General features: G+C 44.2%; 2 long non-coding RNA genes across 2 annotated transcripts; one reads left to right on the top strand and one right to left on the bottom strand.

The window, feature by feature from the left end:
* Window positions 1-1,942: 1,942 nt before the first annotated feature.
* Window positions 1,943-21,340, top strand: LOC117513360. The gene is made up of 3 exons (XR_004561584.1): window positions 1,943-2,044; window positions 11,836-11,846; window positions 21,010-21,340. It is a non-coding gene; the product is annotated as an uncharacterized LOC117513360 (long non-coding RNA).
* On the bottom strand, window positions 2,034-21,110 carry LOC117513371. Its single transcript, XR_004561593.1, has 3 exons — window positions 21,040-21,110; window positions 19,910-19,911; window positions 2,034-2,181 (listed from the first exon to the last, which is right to left on the bottom strand). It is a non-coding gene; the product is annotated as an uncharacterized LOC117513371 (long non-coding RNA).
* Window positions 21,341-21,602: the final 262 nt, after the last annotated feature.

The following is a 21,602-nucleotide window of genomic DNA, read 5'->3' on the forward strand; positions in this document are numbered from 1 at the left end:
TTGATTCATTCATTCTATGTGAAAACCAACACAAGTGAATCAATGTAACATGTGTTGGTGTTTACAAATAAATGTGCTTTTGTAAAATATGTCATTTTTTTCATTTGTATAAAAAAGAAAGAAATTTTCAAGATCCCACTAGACAGCGCTTAAGCACATGTGTGATGACATCACAACTCTCGCCGGTTAGGGAGACAAAGTTTCTTTCGATAACAAGAACTGTCAAAAAACTTTCTCGTGTGTGGTTGGAGTTGTGTGGCCATAGGAATTGACTTTTGAATGCTTGAATAATGATGTCAGTCGCACAATGAAATCAAATAATAGTGAAAACATGTTCAGTGCGGTGTCATAATGCATCAATCAGTCGCTTTGTGAGGCATCATAACATCCAATCAGTTAGCGGCTCAGTGCGGTGTCATAACAGATCAGTCGCTCCGTGAGGCATCATAACATCAAGCCTGGTTCACATGGTAAGATAATTAGGCCGATATCAGACCCGATCTTCCCCTTCTGACAATCTTAAGGACGCCCCGACAATTGTGATGATGCTAAATATAATCTTATCAGATATTCCTGCTGTGTGTGGTTTGTAAGAGTGCTCTGATCTGCTCAGTAGGATGTGACGATCTAAATGTGACATGCAGCCAGTCAGAAAGCGAGGAGTCTGACCTGGGAATGTTTGTGCGTGAAATCTGTTTGTGTGTGTTGTTTTTACTGTGTGGCTGACACTACACACTGAACAACTAAACCTGTCAGATCTATGATTTGTTTTTATCTCCACGTGTGGGGTCTCTCAGGTTTTGGAAAACTACAGATAATTTTAAAATCCTGCTGTCGACAACACTGATATAACCGGTCACCAGTAGATGGCAGTGTTCTATCCATTTTGTCGCCGGTTATATCACACAGCTTGAATCATAATTTTTGCTTTTGGAAAAGCAACCTGGGCTTCTTCTGGCATTTTTACATGAAACAAAGACAATAACAACATCTATAAAACCAGAGAATATATTCACGAGAGTTTTAGGCACAATAAACAAAGATTTTAATGCTGTTGTCCGTGTGGAGCCTGATCAGAGCGTCTCAAATGCATTTCTCCTGTCGTGAACTTTTACCCATAATGCACTGCGCAAACACCATGTTCACACTAAAACCTTCAAAATTGGTGCATTACTTTAAAACTAAAACATATATATATGATATTTTCCCTTTATAAAACTTTAGATGTGACGTTAATTTAAATAACTTGTCCAAAATTAGTTTGGTTAAAATTCTAACCATAAGTTAAATCTCTATGCCTCTGGATGACTTGGGTGCTTTTGCCAGCATATTAGTATGGTATCAAAAGAAATGAGTTTTTTTCTTTTCTATGACCAGTTCTCCTTTGCTTGCAGAGCATAGAGTAGTTTATTCTGGAACCAGATCTTCTGTTTGTACAGGATAGAATTGTGTATCTACTACAAAAACTATGTCTGCAAAAATGTTAGTGGTCTAAAAATTATCAGACCAAAACCTATCGAAAAATAACTGGTCCAATGATGATTTTCAAAGTTATCTGAAAAGCTAATCTGATAATGAAAACATTATCTTTGATGATTAGCGGAACTGTGCCCACCACTGTGAACATGGCCAAACCATCTCAGTCTCGCCTCTCTGACTTTGTCTCCAAACCTTCCTACCTGTGCTGTCCCTCTGATATATTCATTCCTAATCATGTCCATCCTGGTCCCAAGAAAATCACAACATATTTAGCTTTGCCACCTGTCTTCTTATTAGTACCAGCATCTCTAAGTGATAAAACATAGCTGGTCTCACTATTATAATCAGAATCAAATTCATTGCCAAGTAAGTTTTCACATACAAGGAATATGATCTGGTGTCATTGGTGCATAAACAGTAAAAAGAAAAAAGGAAAAAAAAACTTCTGCAAGAGGTAATTGGTATGGAAGCCCATTTCCGCCACCAAAAAAAAAAAAAAAAAAAAAATCCTGATTACTAAGTCATAATTACGAGATAAAAAGTCAGAATTATGAGATAAAAAGTCGTAATTATGAGATAAAAAGTCATAATTATGAGATAAAAAACTCATATAATTATGAGATAAAAAGTCATAATTATGAGTTTTCCAGTGCGCGTGTGCATCACTCCCTCACAGATGCAGAGGCTCAGCGAACCTGTTTGCTTGACTTGCTGTGGAATTTCCCTCAAAAAGGTAAGTTTTGGAGGTTAATTATAGTCTTCTGCTAGTTAAACGTAGTTACACACTATTAGTTATGGTTTCAGTAACACAAACAAACTTCTTTGCATGGTTTGTGTTCTGTCTGATTGTGGTGTTTAGCCGACGTTCGTGCAGCGCGGCGTCCAGGATATCATCAGAACTACCGAGGTCAGGTGTCAGAACTGAGCTATTTACTGTGATGTTTATCCACTTTAAGTAGCGTTTATTGGCTTCCACCTTCAAAGAGCTACCTGCTGGGCGTCCTGCTAATGATGCACAACGAAGTGCCGTAAATAAAATAGCGGTGTCACTATAGGCCGGTATTAGTTTGTTCGGCTGCTCAGTGACCTCCTAACCGTGGTACACAGATAGAAGAGGCGCAGTAACTGTTGAACACAAACTTTTATTTTCCCAGAACAGAACAGAGCCGCCGGCTTGCTCTTCTTCTCGTTTCATTGGCGGTTTACAACCCAACTCGGTGCACTACCGCCACCAATTGTTGGGTGGGGAGCACTGCAAGCAGCTGCAGACCCAAACCGAAGTAACACAAAACAAAACCACACAGACCTCCCACAATGCCACACACGAGATATCAAAAAAAATCCTGTCTTCTTAAAACAAAGGAACAGACTGAGCCAGTAACACCAGCAACCGTGCCAAAGGCTCCATCTACATGGCTATTACATTTGTTATAAACCTAGTTATTATGCTACTGTAAGCAGTAAGGGCCATGGAAGGAGAGACCATTTGAATATTAACTGAATTATCAGGAAAAACAGGTTTTGAAAATTGGAAGACCAACTGAATTATTTTAAATCTTAAAAACATAAGCACCCTTTCCTCCAAAAATCAATAAGAGGTATCAAATTAATGATAATGGAGAAAAACAAAATTATAAGAATAACTGTTTAGCTTTTCTTTGCAAAAGGTTATATTAAAGCTTAAACTTTGTTCAGCAGGGTTGAAAATTCCTGGCACTGTTAAAACAAGGAAGAGCTCAGGGACTACTTAAGATCCAGGCACGTGTCTGAAGAAGAAGAAGTCAGTATCAATAAAAGTGCCAGTTATGTAAATAAAATGTGATGCTATATAGCATATAGGTTATATATATATATATATATATATATATATATATATATATATATATATATATATATATATATATATATATATATATATATATATATATATAATTCTGTGCCCTTTCTTTAGGAACTAATGAAATGTTTTTGAATTTCAGATTGATTCCAGTGTCATAAATCTAATGACAGATGAACAGCTAAAGGAGTATCTACCATCATACGGTGATCGACTGGCTGTTTTTGGATACTCAAGACGGCAGGAAAAAGAACCAAGTAGTTGCAAGCTAAAGGTCTTTGAGCGGCTTAGAGGAAAACTCTTAAGAAACCAAGGGAATCCTTCAACTCAAATAGAACCTCGAACCACCTACCAAAATGCCAAGAAAAACCAAAGAAAAGTTGAGATAGGATGGATGCATTTTAGAAAAGAGGTATTTGTACAGGTACGCACCAAAAAAGGAGAGTGTCCCAAAGGACAGTAAAAAAAAAGAACTTGATTGAAAAGGCTGTGCAGTTATCTTTACTTTCAAGTTATTCTGCCTGATAGTAAGCTTTATTAATTATAGGATAAAAAAGTCATAAATGAGTTTTCCATGGACTGTCATTTCATAGAGGAGTACTTCAAACGTGGATTTACAAATGATGAAATACTGACTTTGCTTGCAGAGTCACATGGAATAGTACTGAGCAAACACTCTTGAAAGGGTCTTAAATAGGAAGCAGCTCTGGAGGAGGAAGACTAAAACAGATGTTGCAGATGTAGCAACTTTCATTGAGCGGGAACTGGAAACATCAGGTCAGTGTCATGGATACAGGTGGATGTACCAAAAATGCTGGTTACATGGGATTGTGACAGACAGGGAGACTGTTCGAGTGCTGCTGCGGTTGCTGGATGGTGAAGGTGTTGACATGAAGTCAAGAAACAGACTGAGAAGGCATGTCTATCACAGCTGCGGACCTAACTACGTATGGCACATTGATGGATACTTGGCTACTTCATTGATGCTGTGATCAGTGCTGGTGGATGCCCTGCCAGAATCAGACTTGATTTAGGCACAGAAAATGGCCATATTGCTGCAATGCAGCGGTTTTTACCCTTTTCTGAAAACCAGGCTGAAGTAGACTGTGTAACCTTTGGTCCAAGCCCTGGTAACCAACGTATTGAACGATGGTGGCTCACCTTGAGGAGTGAGTGTATCCAGTTTTGGATAGATCTGTTTGACAAGCTGAGAGAGGATGGGCACTTTTCAGACAGCTTTCTTGACAAGTCCTTGATCCAGTTTTGCTTTCTTCAAACAATACAGGTAAGCGACAAGTGTGATTGTTTTTTTTGTTTGTTTTTTTAAGAACCACATTTGGCTGTGTTACTGAAAAGAGATGTATCAATATTAGCTGAGCTACTCCTACAGTAGTGTTCAGAATAATAGTAGTGCTATGTGATTAATCCAGGTTTTGAGTATATTTCTTATTGTTACATGGAAAACAAGGTACCAGCAGATTCAGTAGGTTCTCACAAATCCAACAAGACCAAGCATTCATTATATGCACACTCTTAAGACTATGAAATTGGGCTATTAGTTAAAAAAAAGTAGAAAAGGGGGTGTTCACAATAATAGTAGTGTGGCATTCAGTCAGTGAGTTCGTCAATTTTGTGGAACAAACAGGTGTGAATCAGTTGTCCCCTATTTAAGGATGAAGCCAGCACCTCTTGAACATGCTTTTCTCTTTGAAAGCCTGAGGAAAATGGGACGTTCAAGACATTGTTCAGAAGAACAGCGTAGTTTGATTAAAAAGTTTATTGGAGAGGGGAAAACTTATACACAAGTGCAAAAAATGATAGGCTGTTCATCTACAATGATCTCCAATGCTTTAAAATGGACAAAAAAACCAGAGACGCGTCGAAGAAAACGGAAAACAATCATCAAAATGGATAGAAGAATAACCAGAATGGCAAAGGCTCACCCATTGATCAGCTCCAGGATGATCAAAGACAGTCTGGAGTTACCTCTAAGTGCTGTGACAGTTAGAAGACGCCTGTGTAAAGCTAATTTATTTGCAAGAATCCCCCGCAAAGTCCCTCTGTTAAATAAAAGACATGTGCAGAAGAGGTTACAATTTGCCAAAAAACACATCAACTGGCCTAAAGAGAAATGGAGGAATTTTTTGTGGACTGATGAGAGTAAAATTGTTCTGTTTGGATCCAAGGGCCGCAGACAGTTTGTGAGATGACTCCCAAACTCTGAATTCAAGACACACTTCACAGTGAAGACAGTGAAGCATGGTGTTTGAAGATAATAGTTTTGAGTTTGTAGCGTCAACAGCAGATGCTACTATTATTGTGAACACCCCCTTTTCTACTTTTTTTTTACTAATAGCCCAATTTCATAGCCTTAAGAGTGTGCATATCATGAATGCTCGGCCTTGTTGGATTTGTGAGAATCTACTGAATCTGCTGGTACCTTGTTTCCCATGTAACAATAAGAAGTATACTCAAAACCTGGATTAATCTTTTTAGTCACATAGCACTACTATTATTCTGAACTCTACTGTACATTGCCCTCTAGGAAGAGATTACTGAAGTTGCATCCACCTGGAATGACCACAGAGTCCGTCAAGTCCACAATTCACGCTCACCACATGGACGCCCCTCCATAGTACATGCAGTCCCTCACCTGTACGGAGGCAGGGAATGTTTGCATTGTGTGGAAATGGAAACGATTCAAATCTGTCTTCAAGAGTGTGCATTCAAGGACTTCCCATGTGATGTTGATGTGTTCCACATCTGTGTTGACCTAATGTCAGAGTTTAATCTGAAACTTACAAATGATGTGTTTGAAACAGTGAACCTATACATCCAGCTCAGGCAGCTTATTATCAGTAACCTTGATCTGGACCACTAGTATTCCTTGACATGTCATTTTTTGTTCAGAAATTGTTTCTTTCCTGTTTAATTACAGGAGTGATGTAAACTTGCATATACATTGTTGGAGAAAATGTTTTAACATGTTACAATGCATCGGTATTTGTATGTATTTTGATATGTTTATAATGAGGCCAATTGTTCAAATTCACACCTGTGTACACACAGGTATTGGTGGTTGTAACAGCTGATTAAAAAAAATTCAGACGTGTTCACTCAAAAATTTATTACCTACGCCAAGGAGATTATGTTTTCGGTCAGGTTTGTTTGTTTGTCTGTCTGTTTGTCTGCAGGATAACTCAAAAAGTTTTGAACATATTTTGATGAAATTTTGTGGAGTGGATGGAAATGACAAGAGGATTTTAGTGGTGATCCGGATCACGATCCAGATCCAGGGATTTTTTAAAGGATTCTTCACCATTGCGGGATAGGGGGAATTTTGACATTCTAGTTTCTAACTCCACAAAAACAAGGCAGAAAGGCTTGAAAAAAATTAGGGTGTAACATAGTTAAATGTTCTATCAAACAACAAAGTTTGGTGATGATTGGATCCGGATTCCGGATCTGGTGATCCAGAATATGCAAAAATATAGGGAAAATAGAAAATGTGTCAGTGTGAGGTGACAAATAAAGCTAGAGATGCACAACTAACACCAAATTGTAGTTCTGTACTGATTCAGTAAGGTGTCATCAGATTTGATGTAGCTTCAAATGTTATGGAGCTAGATCCAGAAGAAAACCGACATTACTGAAATATCGTTTTTATACAATAACTTTTGAACTAATAGAGACATAAAAGTGATTCCAAGTTCTAGTGCTTAGGTGTCAAACTGATTCCAGAAAGGGCCAAGAGGGTGCAGGTTTTCATTGCAACCACCAACTCCATCAGGTGGCACTTTGAGCAGATGAGTTCACCAGTGAAATCACGTGGTGGAGTTGGTGGCTGCAAAGAAAACCTGCACCCTCTTGGCCCTTTCTGGAATCAGTTTGACACGTATGTTCTAGTGGTATGATTTCATGGTCAAGAATGTCAAATATAAAGGAAAGAAAAGTGTATGTATCATAGTTTTGGTTGTAACACTGAATTGTTGAATAGATCACTGTGCCAAGGAGGGAGTCTCTTTAGGGTCAGTGACCCTATTGTTATGGGTGGGACGCGGTCGGAGCACCGACCCAGCGTTTGACAGGACCCAGCATGAAATAAGCAGAGCACGGTAAGATAACAGAATTTAATAATCATAATGAGTGCAGTGATAAACAACCAAAAATGTCCGCAGTCTGGTGAGGTGAAAACATGGCGCGCGCTCTCAGGGAATAAAAAAAAATAAAAAAAATACCCCAACCCCCCCCTCCCGTGTGCAGAGGTCATCTGGGAAACGCCCAGCATAACCAAACTGCACCACTCCAGCAACGCCGACAACGTACGGCTCACACGGCTGGAGCCAGAGGAGAAGAGAGGGAACAACAAACAAAAAAAAAGAGAAAAAGAAAAAACAACCCAATTACCCCCCCATCACCCCCCAGAGGACCGTCCCATCAAACCCTGGGAGGTGAAACCAAAAGAAATAAAAAAAAGAAAGACCAACAGACAAACATAAAGTCACCTGGGTCAAACTATGCTCCAGACAGCCTGCATTTTCAACTCCACCAGACCACAGACCGTGCTTTAAAACCCACAAAAAACAACAAATTAACCCCTGATAAAAACACCACATACTAAAACAAGAAACAGATAATAGACCAATAAAAAAAAACTAACATTGGCCTACATCGTCAAGTGCAAAGAATGGAAAAATGTTGGGAAAGTGTAGGAACACGGACCCACAACAGGGGGCGCAAATGAACGGACAATGGAGGAAGTCAAATAACACTTTTACTGTTGTGAAACAAGCACAACAAACACAACCGATTATAATAACAGACAATAAGCCAAATCACAAAGGTGTCATGTGGGCAGGCTCGAAGATAGGAGACGTCTGTCCAAAGCAGAACCGGAACAACACGATTTCCTCCGCCACTGAACCCCGGGAATACCGGAGCCGCCAAGTCCCGAACTCCCAGGTGGCCACTGCCTCCACTTGTCGGATCCGGTACTGCTGGCGAGGAACAGAAACAGTCAGATGTGGGTGCGCCTGCACCCAGCAACACGTATGGTGGAAAACCACCTCCACCTCTCGTCAGGAAAAACACTGTAGTGCAGGAATGTGAGTACTTATCCAAAATACAGTCTCCTGCTGTTCTTTTCTCTTTCTGTGTAAAGGCAAAAAGTATTTAATGGTCAAAATATAATCTGTTTGGCTGGATACGTTACCTCCTTGGTAGAGCGATATCTCGGCAGAGAAGTGGAGATGACGTCTTGCAGATATACCGCTGCGGATCAGAAGATTGGTAACAGCTGTCGCAGGTGACAGCTGTCACCCCGGCTGCTCCTGTGAGATGGCAGCGCCCTCTGGTGCCTGGAGCCCGCACTCCAGGCAGGGTGCCCTCTGGTGGTGGTGGGCCAGCAGTACCTCCTCTTCAGCGGCCCACACAACAGGACCCCCCTCTCAACGGGCGCCTCCTGGCGCCCGACCAGGCTTGTCCTGGTGGCGGCGGTAGAAATCGGCCAGGAGGGCCGGGTCCAGGATGAAGCTCCTCTTCACCCAGGAGCGTTCTTCAGGGCCGTACCCCTCCCAGTCCACCAAATACTGGAAGCCCCGGCCCATCCTTCGGACATCCAAAAGCCGGCGCACAGTCCAAGCCGGCTCGCCATCTATGATCCGGGCAGGAGGTGGTGCCGGACCCGGAGTACAGAGGGGTGAGGTTTGATGTGGCTTAATCCGGGACACATGGAAAACGGGATGGATCCGCAGTGAGGCCGGAAGCTGAAGCCTCACTGCGGCTGGACTGATGACCTTGAGGATCTTAAACGGACCGATATACCGTTCCTGCAATTTAAGGGAGTCCACTTGGAGGGGAATGTCCTTAGTAGACAACCACACTTCCTGCCCTGGCCGATACGTAGGGGCCGGGGTCCGCCGACGGTCTACATGGGCCTTCGTCCTCATCGGGGCCCTCAGCAAAGCAGAACGGGCGGCACGCCACACCCGACGGCACTTCCGCAGGTGGGCCTGGACCGAGGGCACACCGACCTCTCCCTCAACCACCGGAAACAAAGGAGGTTGGTACCCCAGACACACCTCGAAAGGGGAGAGGCCGGTGGCTGATGACACCTGGTTGTTATGGGCATACTCGATCCAGGCCAGATGGGTACTCCAGGCCGCCGGGTGCGCGGCCGTCACGCAACTCAGGGCCTGTTCCACCTCCTGATTGGCCCGTACTGCTTGCCCGTTGGTCTGGGGATGATACCCGGATGAGAGACTCACCGTGGCCCCCAGTTCCCGGCAGAAGCTCCTCCAGACTTGCGAGGAGAACTGGGGACCGCGATCGGAGACAATGTCTGTGGGAATCCCATGCAGCCGGACGACGTGGTGGACCAGGAGGTCCGCTGTCTCCTGGGCCGTCGGGAGCTTCGGGAGGGCCACGAAGTGGGCCGCCTTGGAGAATTGGTCCACTATCGTGAGGATGGTGGTGTTGCCCTGGGACGGTGGGAGGCCCGTGAGAAAATCCAGGCCGATGTGGGACCAGGGGCGATGGGGCACGGGCAGCGGCTGGAGCAGTCCCGAAGCCCTGCGATGATCAGCCTTGCCCCTGGCGCAGGTGGTGCAGGCCTGGATATAATCCCGGACGTCGGCCTCTAGGGATGCCCACCAGAAGCGCTGCCGGACAACTGCCACGGTTCTTCGCACCCCTGGATGACAGGAAAGCTTAGAGCCGTGACAGAAGTCCAGGACTGCAGCCCTAGCCTCTGGTGGGACGTAGAGTCTGTTCTTCGGCCCAGTTCCGGGGTCCGGGCTTCGTGCCAGGGCCTCCCGGACGGTTCTCTCTACGTCCCAGGTGAGGGTGGCCACGATAGTGGACTCCGGGATGATGGGTTCCGGTGGATCCGACAACTCCGTTTTGACTTCATCTTCATGTACCCGGGACAAGGCATCCGATCTCTGGTTTTTGGTCCCGGGACGGTAGGTGATCCGGAAGTCAAAACGGCCGAAGAACAGTGACCAGCGGGCTTGCCTGGGGTTCAGCCGCTTGGCGGTCCTGATATATTCCAGGTTCCGGTGGTCAGTGAAAACCGTGAATGGCACGGACGTTCCCTCCAACAGATGTCTCCACTCTTCAAGAGCCTCTTTCACCGCAAGGAGTTCTCGATTGCCGACGTCATAGTTCCGTTCGGCCGGGGTCAACCTGCGGGAAAAGTAGGCACACGGGTGAAGGACCTTATCAGTCTTCCCGCTCTGGGAAAGCACAGCTCCTATCCCTGAGTCTGAGGCGTCCACTTCAACCACTAACTGGCGACTAGGATCGGGCTGCACCAGAACGGGTGCAGACGAGAAGCGCCGTTTCAACTCCTTGAACGCGGCATCGCAACGATCCGACCAGGTGAAGGGGACTTTTGGGGAGGTCAGGGCTGTCAGGGGGCTAACTACCTGACTGTAGCCCTTAATGAACCTCCTGTAGAAATTAGCAAAGCCGAGGAACTGTTGCAGCTTCCTACGGCTGGTGGGTTGGGGCCAGTCTCTCACCGCCGCGACCTTGGCCGGATCAGGAGCGACGGAGTTAGGGGAGATGATAAACCCCAGGAAGGACAAAGAAGTGCGGTGGAACTCGCACTTCTCGCCCTTCACAAACAGTCGGTTCTCCAACAACCACTGCAGGACCTGACGTACATGCCGGACATGGGTCTCAGGATCCGGAGAAAAGATGAGTATATCGTCTAGATATACGAAGACGAATCGGTGCAGGAAATCCCGCAAGACATCATTAACCAATGCTTGGAACGTCGCGGGGGCGTTTGTAAGACCGAACGGCATGACCAGGTACTCAAAGTGACCTAAGGGGGTGTTAAATGCCGTCTTCCACTCGTCTCCCTTCCGGATCCGAACCAGGTGATACGCATTCCTAAGATCTAGCTTAGTGAACATTTGGGCTCCATGCAGGGGCATGAACACTGAATCCAACAAGGGCAATGGGTATCGGTTACGAACCGTGATTTCGTTCAGCCCCCTGTAATCAATGCATGGACGTAGTCCGCCATCCTTTTTTCCCACAAAAAAGAAACCTGCACCCATCGGGGAAGTGGAATTCCGGATCAACCCGGCAGCTAAAGAGTCCCGGATGTAGGTCTCCATTGATTCGCGCTCAGGTCGTGAGAGGTTGTACAGCCTGCTGGACGGAAACTCAACGCCTGGAACCAAATCAATGGCACAATCGTACGGACGGTGCGGGGGAAGGGTGAGCGCCAGATCCTTGCTGAACACGTCCACAAGGTCATGGTACTCCACCGGCACCGTCCCGAGATTGGGTGGGACTCTGACCTCCTCCTTAGCCTGCGAACCGGGAGGAACCGAGGAACCTAAACATACCCGATGGCAGGTCTCGCTCCACTGAACCACTACCCCGGATGGCCAATCGATCCGGGGATTGTGTTTTAACATCCAGGGGAACCCGAGAATCACGCGGGAGGTGGCAGGAGTCACAAAAAACTCGATCTCCTCCCGGTGGTTCCCTGACACCACCAGAGTTACTGGAGGTGTCTTATGTGTGATTAAAGGGAGTAGGGAGCCATCTAGTGCCCGTACTTGCACAGGTGAAGTAAGTGCCACCAGAGGGAGCCCTGCCTCCCTGGCCCATTTGCTGTCTAGCAAATTCCCCTCAGAGCCCGTGTCCACCAGTGCTGGGGCCTGAAGGGTTAAATCCTCATAAAGGATTGTAACTGGGAGTCGTCTGGCAATATGGGTGTGTCCCACGTGAATGTCTCGGCCCACCCCTAGCCCAGTTTCTAGGGGCGGGCGTTGGTGTTTAACCGCTCGTGGCAGTCCCTTACCTGATGCTCTATCGAGCCACAAACAAAACACGCTCCGCGGACCAGCCTCCTCTGTCTATCCGGGGGTCTAAATGTGGCCCTGCTCGTGTCCATAGCCTCGTCAGCAGGGGGAGCTGTAACCACACGGAGCGTAGGGGCCGTGGAGCGTGGGGAGGGTGGAGCTCGGTCGGAACCGGAAGGGAGAGGGACGGCGCGTGCCCGGCCACGCCCTTCGTCTCGTTCCCGACGGCGTTCTTCTAACCGATTGTCTAATCGTATAACCAGATCAATAAGCCCATCTAAGTCCCGCGGTTCGTCCTTAGCCACCAGGTGCTCCTTTAGGACCAACGACAGTCCGTTTACGAAGGCGGCGCGGAGGGCAGTGCTATTCCAGCCGGACCTCGCAGCCGCGATGCGGAAGTCGACTGCATAGGCAGCTGCGCTCCGGCGCCCCTGTCTCATCGACAGCAGCACGGCTGAAGTGGTCTCTCCTCTATTAGGGTGATCGAACACTGTTCTGAACTCCCTCACAAACCCATCATATGTCTGAAGGAGCCGTGAATTCTGCTCCCAGAGCGCTGTAGCCCAAGCGCGTGCCTCACCGCGAAGCAGATTTATTACATAAGCTATCTTGCTGGCATCAGTCGCGTACATGACTGGACGTTGTGCGAAGACGAGCGAACACTGCATAAGGAAGTCCGCGCACGTCTCCACACAACCTCCGTACGGCTCTGGAGGGCTTATGTATGCTTCCGGGGAAGGTGGGAGGGGTCGTTGAACGACCTGTGGAACGTCACTGTTACGCACAGGGTCGACAGGAGGGAGAGCCGCAGCAGCGCCCTGAGGGCGCGCTTCCACCTGTGCGGCGAGAGCCTCCACCCTGCGGTTAAGGAGGACGTTCTGCTCGGTCATTAGATCCAACCGAGCCGTGAAAGCGGTGAGGATTCGCTGCAACTCACCGATCATTCCTCCTGTGGACGCCTGTGCGCCCTGTTCTTCCATTAGCCATTCAACAGCCGGTTGACGCCCCTCGGGGTTCATGACGTTGGCCGAGTATCCTGTTGGGAAAGTGTAGGAACACGGACCCACAACAGAGGGCGCAAATGAACGGACAATGGAGGAAGTCAAATAACACTTTTACTGTTGTGAAACAAGCGCAACAAACACAACCGATTATAATAACAGACAATAAGCCGAATCACAAAGGTGTCATGTGGGCAGGCTCGAAGATAGGAGACGTCTGTCCAAAGCAGAACCGGAACCACACGATTTCCTCCTCCACCGAACCCCGGGAATACCGGAGCCACCAAGTCCCGAACTCCCAGGTGGCCACTGCCTCCGGTACTGCTGGCGAGGAACAGAAACAGTCAGATGTGGGTGCGCCTGCTCCCACCAACACGTATGGTGGAAAACCACCTCCACCTCTCATCAGGAAAAACACTGTAGTGCAGGAATGTGAGTACTTATCCAAAATACAGTCTCCTGCTGTTCTTTTCTCTTTCTGTGTAAAGGCAAAAAGTATTTAATGGTCAAAAGATAATCTGTTTGGCTGGATACGTTACCTCCTTGGTAGAGCGATATCTCGGCAGAGAAGTGGAGATGACGTCTTGCAGATATACCGCTGCGGATCAGAAGATTGGTAACAGCTGTCGCAGGTGACAGCTGTCACCCCGGCTGCTCCTGTGAGATGGCAGCGCCCTCTGGTGCCTGGAGCCCGCACTCCAGGCAGGGTGCCCTCTGGTGGTGGTGGGCCAGCAGTACCTCCTCTTCAGCGGCCCACACAACAGAAAAACATTGTTTTCCATCCTTTGAACCTGGACGGTAATGTGACTCTGTCACCAACAGAGGGAGCCAAAGTGCCAAATAAGAAAATCCCCGTGGTAACAGAGTAAAAACCCATTCACACTGCTGTAAACGACAGCAGGTTATAACAAACAGCTTAACGTGCAAACTAAATACCACCGGGGCAGCTACAACAGGCGTCGGAGCCAGCTGCACAGGAGGAGACGGGCTACAGCCGTAACAGCGGGGTGCGACGCGACCCAAGCTGTGAACTCCGCCATGCGTGTACCAACGCGCACAACCCGGGCGGAGAGCACCCGCAACTGATCCCGGATCAACTCCAACATCTGCTGCAGCCTTCCCGGCAAAAATACCGTCTCTGCTTCCGCTGGTCCATTGTTAAATGGCCAGAGACTATTGTTATGTGTCGGACGCGGTCGGACCACCGACCCAGCGTTTGACAGGACCCAGCATGAAATAAGCAGAGCACGGTTCAAAAGATAACAGAATTTAATAATCATAATGAGTGCAGTGATAAACAACCAAAAATGTCTGCGGTCTGATGAGGTGAAAACACGGCGCGCTCTCAGCAGCGCAAACGGGCCGGAGCCACAGCAGTTCGGACCCAGGGACCCCGCCGACACCCCCCAGGTGGCCGCGACAAACCGAGTCTGTGAAGAAAGAAAACATGAGGTGAGTCCAACACTCTCCACCCAGAGAGACACAGCTCAAAAGGTGCACACAATCAGCAAACACTTCCTGGCTTAAATATATATCAGCTTCTCACCCTGCAGGCACGGAACAACTCAGTTCAAATCTCCACTGCAGCAGAAGCTGATTAGACAATTAGCATAACGTGACAGCTCAATAACACAAGGTGTGAGGGACACCAAATCCACTATCATTACTTCATAAAAGTCACCAAAACCAAATTACCTCAGGAAGTGTGCTGAAGAGCGTGAGACCTCACCCAATCCTCCTTCACAGACTGTGGCGTCAAACCTGGAGCGGTCTCTGTGTCCGTAATGGTGAGATTGTTCTCCTGACGTCGATCTCACACATCTGCTCACAAGGTCGAGTCTCTGGCAATCACACACTGTGCATTCAGGGTTTAAATGCAGCAATCTCTGATCAAGACAAAATACACCACAGCTGTGAGTCCTGATGACCTGCACGTGAAAACAAGCCTCAGGTGTTCAGGGTGAGGTCCTAATACTCAGCCACTCAGTCCTGAATGCATACCACCTGGTGGGAGAAACAGAAAACAAAAACCAAGCCAGCCAAACACCCCAGCACACAACACCTATGGCCTTGTTAGTAAACGATGTCAAATACAACATACTGCAAAGAGGAAATCCCTCATGACAAACTATACAGGGCTGGGGAGCACAATGAATTTATTAGATGAAGGACTATTATTTGGCATTATTATATTTTAGTGGCAATGAATATCACTATCCAGATTACTTCACTTAGCAAAAGCAAAGTGATGAGTCAGCAGTATACTCAGCAGTGGTTCAGTGCACATCACTGAACAAAGTACATAAGGTCCAAAACCCACTCCTAGGTGTTGATGAATCACGCCTAGGATCCAGAAAACCCAGAGACTGACATCAGCACTTTACTGTCGCATATATTCTGCTTCGCTGCACTTCACTGAATATATAGAAGGTGCACTTCATTATGTAGCACATGCAACACTTAAAAAAATAGTTCTATTTCAGAATTTACTGTTATTTATTTAGAGAAGTGTTTCATAAATGTTAAAAAATCATATATGTGCAATTTAGTTGAATAATAAATGGAATTTTGTCTCTTATTTGTTTTTGTCTATAAGCACATGTAATATCAATATCAGTGCTCAGATGACAGTAGCTTCTGGGAAAGGTGCAAGCTGCAATAAACTGTGATGCCAAGCACTAAGGATACATGCTATCCAGTCACAGCAAACTTTTTTTTACTACTGAGCAAACATCATTGTTAGACTTTTTAGGTTCAATGAACCACGGTGTGTACTTGTAGATGTTATGGTGTCAGTGACCCCATGGCCTTGGCGGAGGTTTGCACTCTGAGTGCTTCTAGTTCTAACATACAAAATATACACTTTAACCCTGCATCTTTTGGCAACTTTATTTTCTGAAGCAAAGCAAAACTGCCACAAAAACTTTCCAACTTGAAACATAATGTTATTGTCAATTTATCAGTTTCTGAAACAAAGTTAAGTAGTTATTATTTTTGCTTGATTTGCACTGCTTACATACTGTGTTCTTAGCAAACTTGAAAATCTATTTAACAACCATCTGCAGTGAAAAAGTACCAAAACAAAAAGGTTGGTGCCAACTTGCAATTCAAAAAAGATGACCATCTTGTGACTGGACAGGAATTTCATCATAATTAAACATGCTTACATTTGAAATGTGCAGAAAATAAACTTTCTTAAAACAAATATTTCAAAACTAACCTTGCAGTATTTAATAAGAAATACATTATCTCAACAAGAGTACAGTGCTCGTAGAGCATAAACCTCCAACAACGCTAGTTTCCAATTCCACAAATTTTTAACTTGGAAAAAATTTCAAGGTCAAATTCTTGTTAGAGGTGGTTTTTCAAAAACAAAAATAGAATACAAAATATAGCTCAAAAGGGCTTTTCAATGTTAAAATGAAATATCTGCTAAATCCATCATCTGGATCAGAACCGGATCAAACTTTGTGATATGATAGTGCCAGTCTGCACCTCACTTTCAAATACAAGAGTGGTTGGGGCATGTTTGATTAAAATGTAATGTCAAATATACGTTAAATTTTTCAATGTTAAAATCATATGTTTGCAAAATCCATAATCTGGACAACAACTGATCAAACTTTGTGAGATGATAGTGCCAGTCTGCACCTCACTTTCAAATACAAGAGTGGTCGGGGCATGTTTAAGATACAGTGTAAAATATACATTAAATAGGATTTTCAATGTTAAATTTAAATGTCCACAAGATCTGCAATCTGGATCAAAGTTTTTTTCAGGTGATAAAGGATACCATCCTACATAATGCTCTCAAATATGAAAGGAATTTGATCTTTTTTGACAGTTGTGAATTTATGAACATTGATTCAATGTTAAAGATAGGGATTTTTACTGATTTTGACCTATGATGTGGAAAATGTAATCACTTCTTGCCTATCGGGATATATAAATCTTCACTAAAAAAATCATAATATTTGTGGGCTCCAGGCTGTTCACAAACAAACAAACATGGGCAAAAACATAACCTCCTCCAACTTTGTTGGCAGAGGTAATAATAGAAAAAAAAAGAAATGCAGGCCTGTTTATCCTCATTAAAGAAGACAAAAAAGTAACAGTGTAAATGGCTCTTATGTATCAGAACACATATGGTCAGATCTATCTTCATGACTAATAAGTAATACATTTTTGCCCACCACTCGAAACAGTACACTTATCTTAAACTTCCAACTTTGTTGAGGTGTATAAATTTGTATTCAGCTTACCCTTTAAAGTAGTCTACAGAGTAAACAGTGCATCCTACCCCCACCCCCACCACCCAAACGAATAAAATAAAGAAGTGCTGCTGGAGGGACTACATGTCTCGACTGGCTTGGGAACGCCTTGGGGTTCCCCCGGAGGAGCTGGGGGAGGTGTGTGTGGATCGGGAGGTCTGGGCGGCTTTGCTTGAGCTGCTGCCCCCACGACCCGACTCCGGATAAAGCAGAAGAAAATGGATGGATGGATGGATGATCAACATGGATACTCCAGTAATAAGCTTGTGTCTGCCTCCTTTTTTTTTTCAAATCAATCTGGAAGACAAACTTCTGATGGAAGTCCCAAACCTTTGGGTAGAAATTGTCACAATTACACAATGTCCATCACCCACACACTGCTATCTAAAATTTTGTTCATTTCATTTCTGAAATCTGGGTAATCACTATAACTGACTGGCAGCTCCAAGTAGCAGCCACATGTGTGAGCAACAGGTCTTCTCTGAAATCCCTGCAGTTGTGTAAAGGTGACAGTGATGCTCTTTCCTATGAACAAATCAGAGCCAGTGCAGAATCTGAGGAAAAGGGAGAGATGCCTAGTGTCTGATTCCCTGAGGTAAGTACTGACATACTTGACAATTTATTTTTCCTGGGAATTTTGAGTACTGGGGTACATCATTGATCTCATGATTTTTTGTAATGTTGGTTGTAGCTCTTTGTAGACAGTTTGGAGCCTTTTGAGCTCAGCTCTGAGAGGTTTGAGTATGGTGCGCCACTGTTCAATAACAAAGGCTGGTTCCTGAATCAGTTTTTGGTGAGCAAGCTCCCTTAAGATTTGCTCAATGTTTTCTTCTGTTGGGAGTCTCCGGCAGTCATGATTATCTAGAATTTCCATCAATTCTTCCTGGTCAACACTTGCAAAATTTGAACGGCAAGTTTCAAAGATCAATCGGTCAGACTCTGACACGTACTTGAAAAAGGAGTCCATAAGATCGCGCTCCACAAAGCCTAAAACTGCTTGTTCCAACAGTACAGGTGAAAGCTTTACAGGAAGATATTTCTCTTTTTGTTAGCCAAATTAGATGATTCTGCCTACACTCTCCCATTCACGTTGATCAAAATCATACTGCAGTTGAGGCACTTTGAATCCATTTCCCATGGTGCATTGCTCATAGAAGTCATTCCAAAATTCTGAAAGCACATCCCTCAAAACACAACCATCATCCACAGCATTTTCAAGCTTACCATCAGGCAGAATAACTTGAAAGTAAAGATTATCCTCCATGGTTTTTTCTTCAGAAAAAAATTGTATAAGTTCTCTGAGAATCTGACCACGATGAAGAGCAACAATTTTCTTCACACTCGCTCTCTGAAAGGTTTGTCCCTGCAGCAGATCCATGGAAGGAGGCAAGGTTGATTCCAAAGACAGTTCTTGAGGTAGAGGCAGGGTGTCGTCAAGAATGGAGTACTCCGTCCCAACTATGCTCTCTGTGTGAAAAGTTATAATGCCACTGTCTTCTAAATTGTCCACCTGAAGCAATGCTTCATGTCCTGGCAAACTGCCTACATTAGTCAGGTCAACTGTGGTGCCGAGGACAGGAACACACTCGCTGCTTTCAGCTGCAAATATGTCACTGCTTCCAACAAAAATGACATCAGCTGCATCTGTGCCCACAACAGTTGTTGCAGAGGTTCCTGCAGCAGTCTGTGACATATTGTGCCCAGTAAGTATGTTTTCACTTTCTTTCACAGCTGTGTCACCATTCTCTTCTTCCAGATCTGTGTCACGGTTAAAGGCTTTTTTCTTGGTTGTTAAATAGAAATGTAAGATGGGTAACTTTGTCTTATCATATAGCTCCCCAACTGTGATACTGTCCTCTAATGGCTGCTGCTGGAAGTCAGTTAAGTCAATGTCGAAATCTGCAAGGGCCCCCTCAGTACTTTTTCCACCAGGAAAAAACAATTGCACAGCCTTTTCAAACAAGTTCTTTTTTTACTGTCCTTTGGGACACTCTCCTTTTTTGGTGCATACCTGTACAAATACCTCTTCTCTAAAATGCATCCATCCTATCTCAACTTTTCTTTGGTTTTTCTTGGCATTTTGGTAGGTGGTTCGAGGTTCTATTTGAGTTGAAGGATTCCCTTGGTTTCTTGAGAGTTTTCCTCTAAGCCGCTCAAAGACCTTTAGCTTGCGACTACTTGGTTCTTTTTCCTGCCGTCTTGAGTATCCAAAAACAGCCAGTCGATCACCGTATGATGGTAGATACTCCTTTAGCTGTTCATCTGTCATTAGATTTATGACACTGGAATCAATCTGAAATTCAAAAACATTTCATTAGTTCCTAAAGAAAGGGCACAGAATTATATATACATATATATATATATATATATATATATATATATATATATATATATATATATATATATATATATATATATATATATATATATATATAACCTATATGCTATATAGCATCACATTTTATTTACATAACTGGCACTTTTATTGATACTGACTTCTTCTTCTTCAGACACGTGCCTGGATCTTAAGTAGTCCCTGAGCTCTTCCTTGTTTTAACAGTGCCAGGAATTTTTAACCCTGCTGAACAAAGTTTAAGCTTTAATATAACCTTTTGCAAAGAAAAGCTAAACAGTTATTCTTATAATTTTGTTTTTCTCCATTATCATTAATTTGATACCTCTTATTGATTTTTGGAGGAAAGGGTGCTTATGTTTTTAAGATTTAAAATAATTCAGTTGGTCTTCCAATTTTCAGAACCTGTTTTTCCTGATAATTCAGTTAATATTCAAATGGTCTCTCCTCCCATGGCCCTTACTGCTTACAGTAGCATAATAACTAGGTTTATAACAAATGTAATAGCCATGTAGATGGAGCCTTTGGCACGGTTGCTGGTGTTACTGGCTCAGCCTGTTCCTTTGTTTTAAGAAGACAGGATTTTTTTTGATATCTTGTGTGTGGCATTGTGGGAGGTCTGTGTGGTTTTGTTTTGTGTTACTTCGGTTTGGGTCTGCAGCTGCTTGCAGTGCTCCCCACCCAACAATTGGTGGCGGTAGTGCACCGAGTTGGGTTGTAAACCGCCAATGAAACGAGAAGAAGAGCAAGCCGGCGGCTCTGTTCTGCTCTGTTGTGGGAAAATAAAAGTTTGTGTTCAACAGTTACTGCGCCTCTTCTATCTGTGTACCACGGTTAGGAGGTCACTGAGCAGCCGAACAAACTAATACCGGCCTATAGTGACACCGCTATTTTATTTACGGCACTTCGTTGTGCATCATTAGCAGGACGCCCAGCAGGTAGCTCTTTGAAGGTGGAAGCCAATAAACGCTACTTAAAGTGGATAAACATCACAGTAAATAGCTCAGTTCTGACACCTGACCTCGGTAGTTCTGATGATATCCTGGACGCCGCGCTGCACGAACGTCGGCTAAACACCACAATCAGACAGAACACAAACCATGCAAAGAAGTTTGTTTGTGTTACTGAAACCATAACTAATAGTGTGTAACTACATTTAACTAGCAGAAGACTTTAATTAACCTCCAAAACTTACCTTTTTGAGAGAAATTCCACAGCAAGTCAAGCAAACAGGTTTGCTGAGCCTCTGCATCTGTGAGGGAGTGATGCGCACGCGCACTGGAAAACTCATAATTACGACTTTTTATCTCATAATTACGACTTTTTATCTCGTAATTATGAGTTTTTTATCTCGTAATTACGACTTTTTATCTCATAATTATGACTTTTTATCTCATAATTACTTTTTTATCTCACAATTATAACTTTTTATCTCGTAATTATGAGTTTTTTTTATCTCATAATTATGACTTTTTAATCTCATAATTACGACTTTTTTATCTCGTAATTATGACTTAGTAATCAGGAATTTTTTTTTTTTTTTTTGGTGGCGGAAATGGGCTTCCATAAATTGGTGCATAACAACAACAACAACAACAAAAAAAGAAATGAAAAGAAAAAAACTTCTGTAAGAAGTAAAGAACTCAAATAGGCAAAACTATGTTCACTGTCAAATACATATAACATAATGGAATGGAGCAGTGCAAAGGCATGCGGATGTACAGTACCTTTCAGTGCAGGGATGATCAATCTGTACTTTGTGGGAGTGGGTGAGGAAGGAAGGGAAAATGGGGGTCTCTGGCATTATTTATTCATCTACCTGTGAACAGAAAGAAG

Source organism: Thalassophryne amazonica, chromosome 1, assembly GCF_902500255.1.
Source record: "Thalassophryne amazonica chromosome 1, fThaAma1.1, whole genome shotgun sequence".
Taxonomy (NCBI): Eukaryota; Metazoa; Chordata; class Actinopteri; order Batrachoidiformes; family Batrachoididae; genus Thalassophryne; species Thalassophryne amazonica.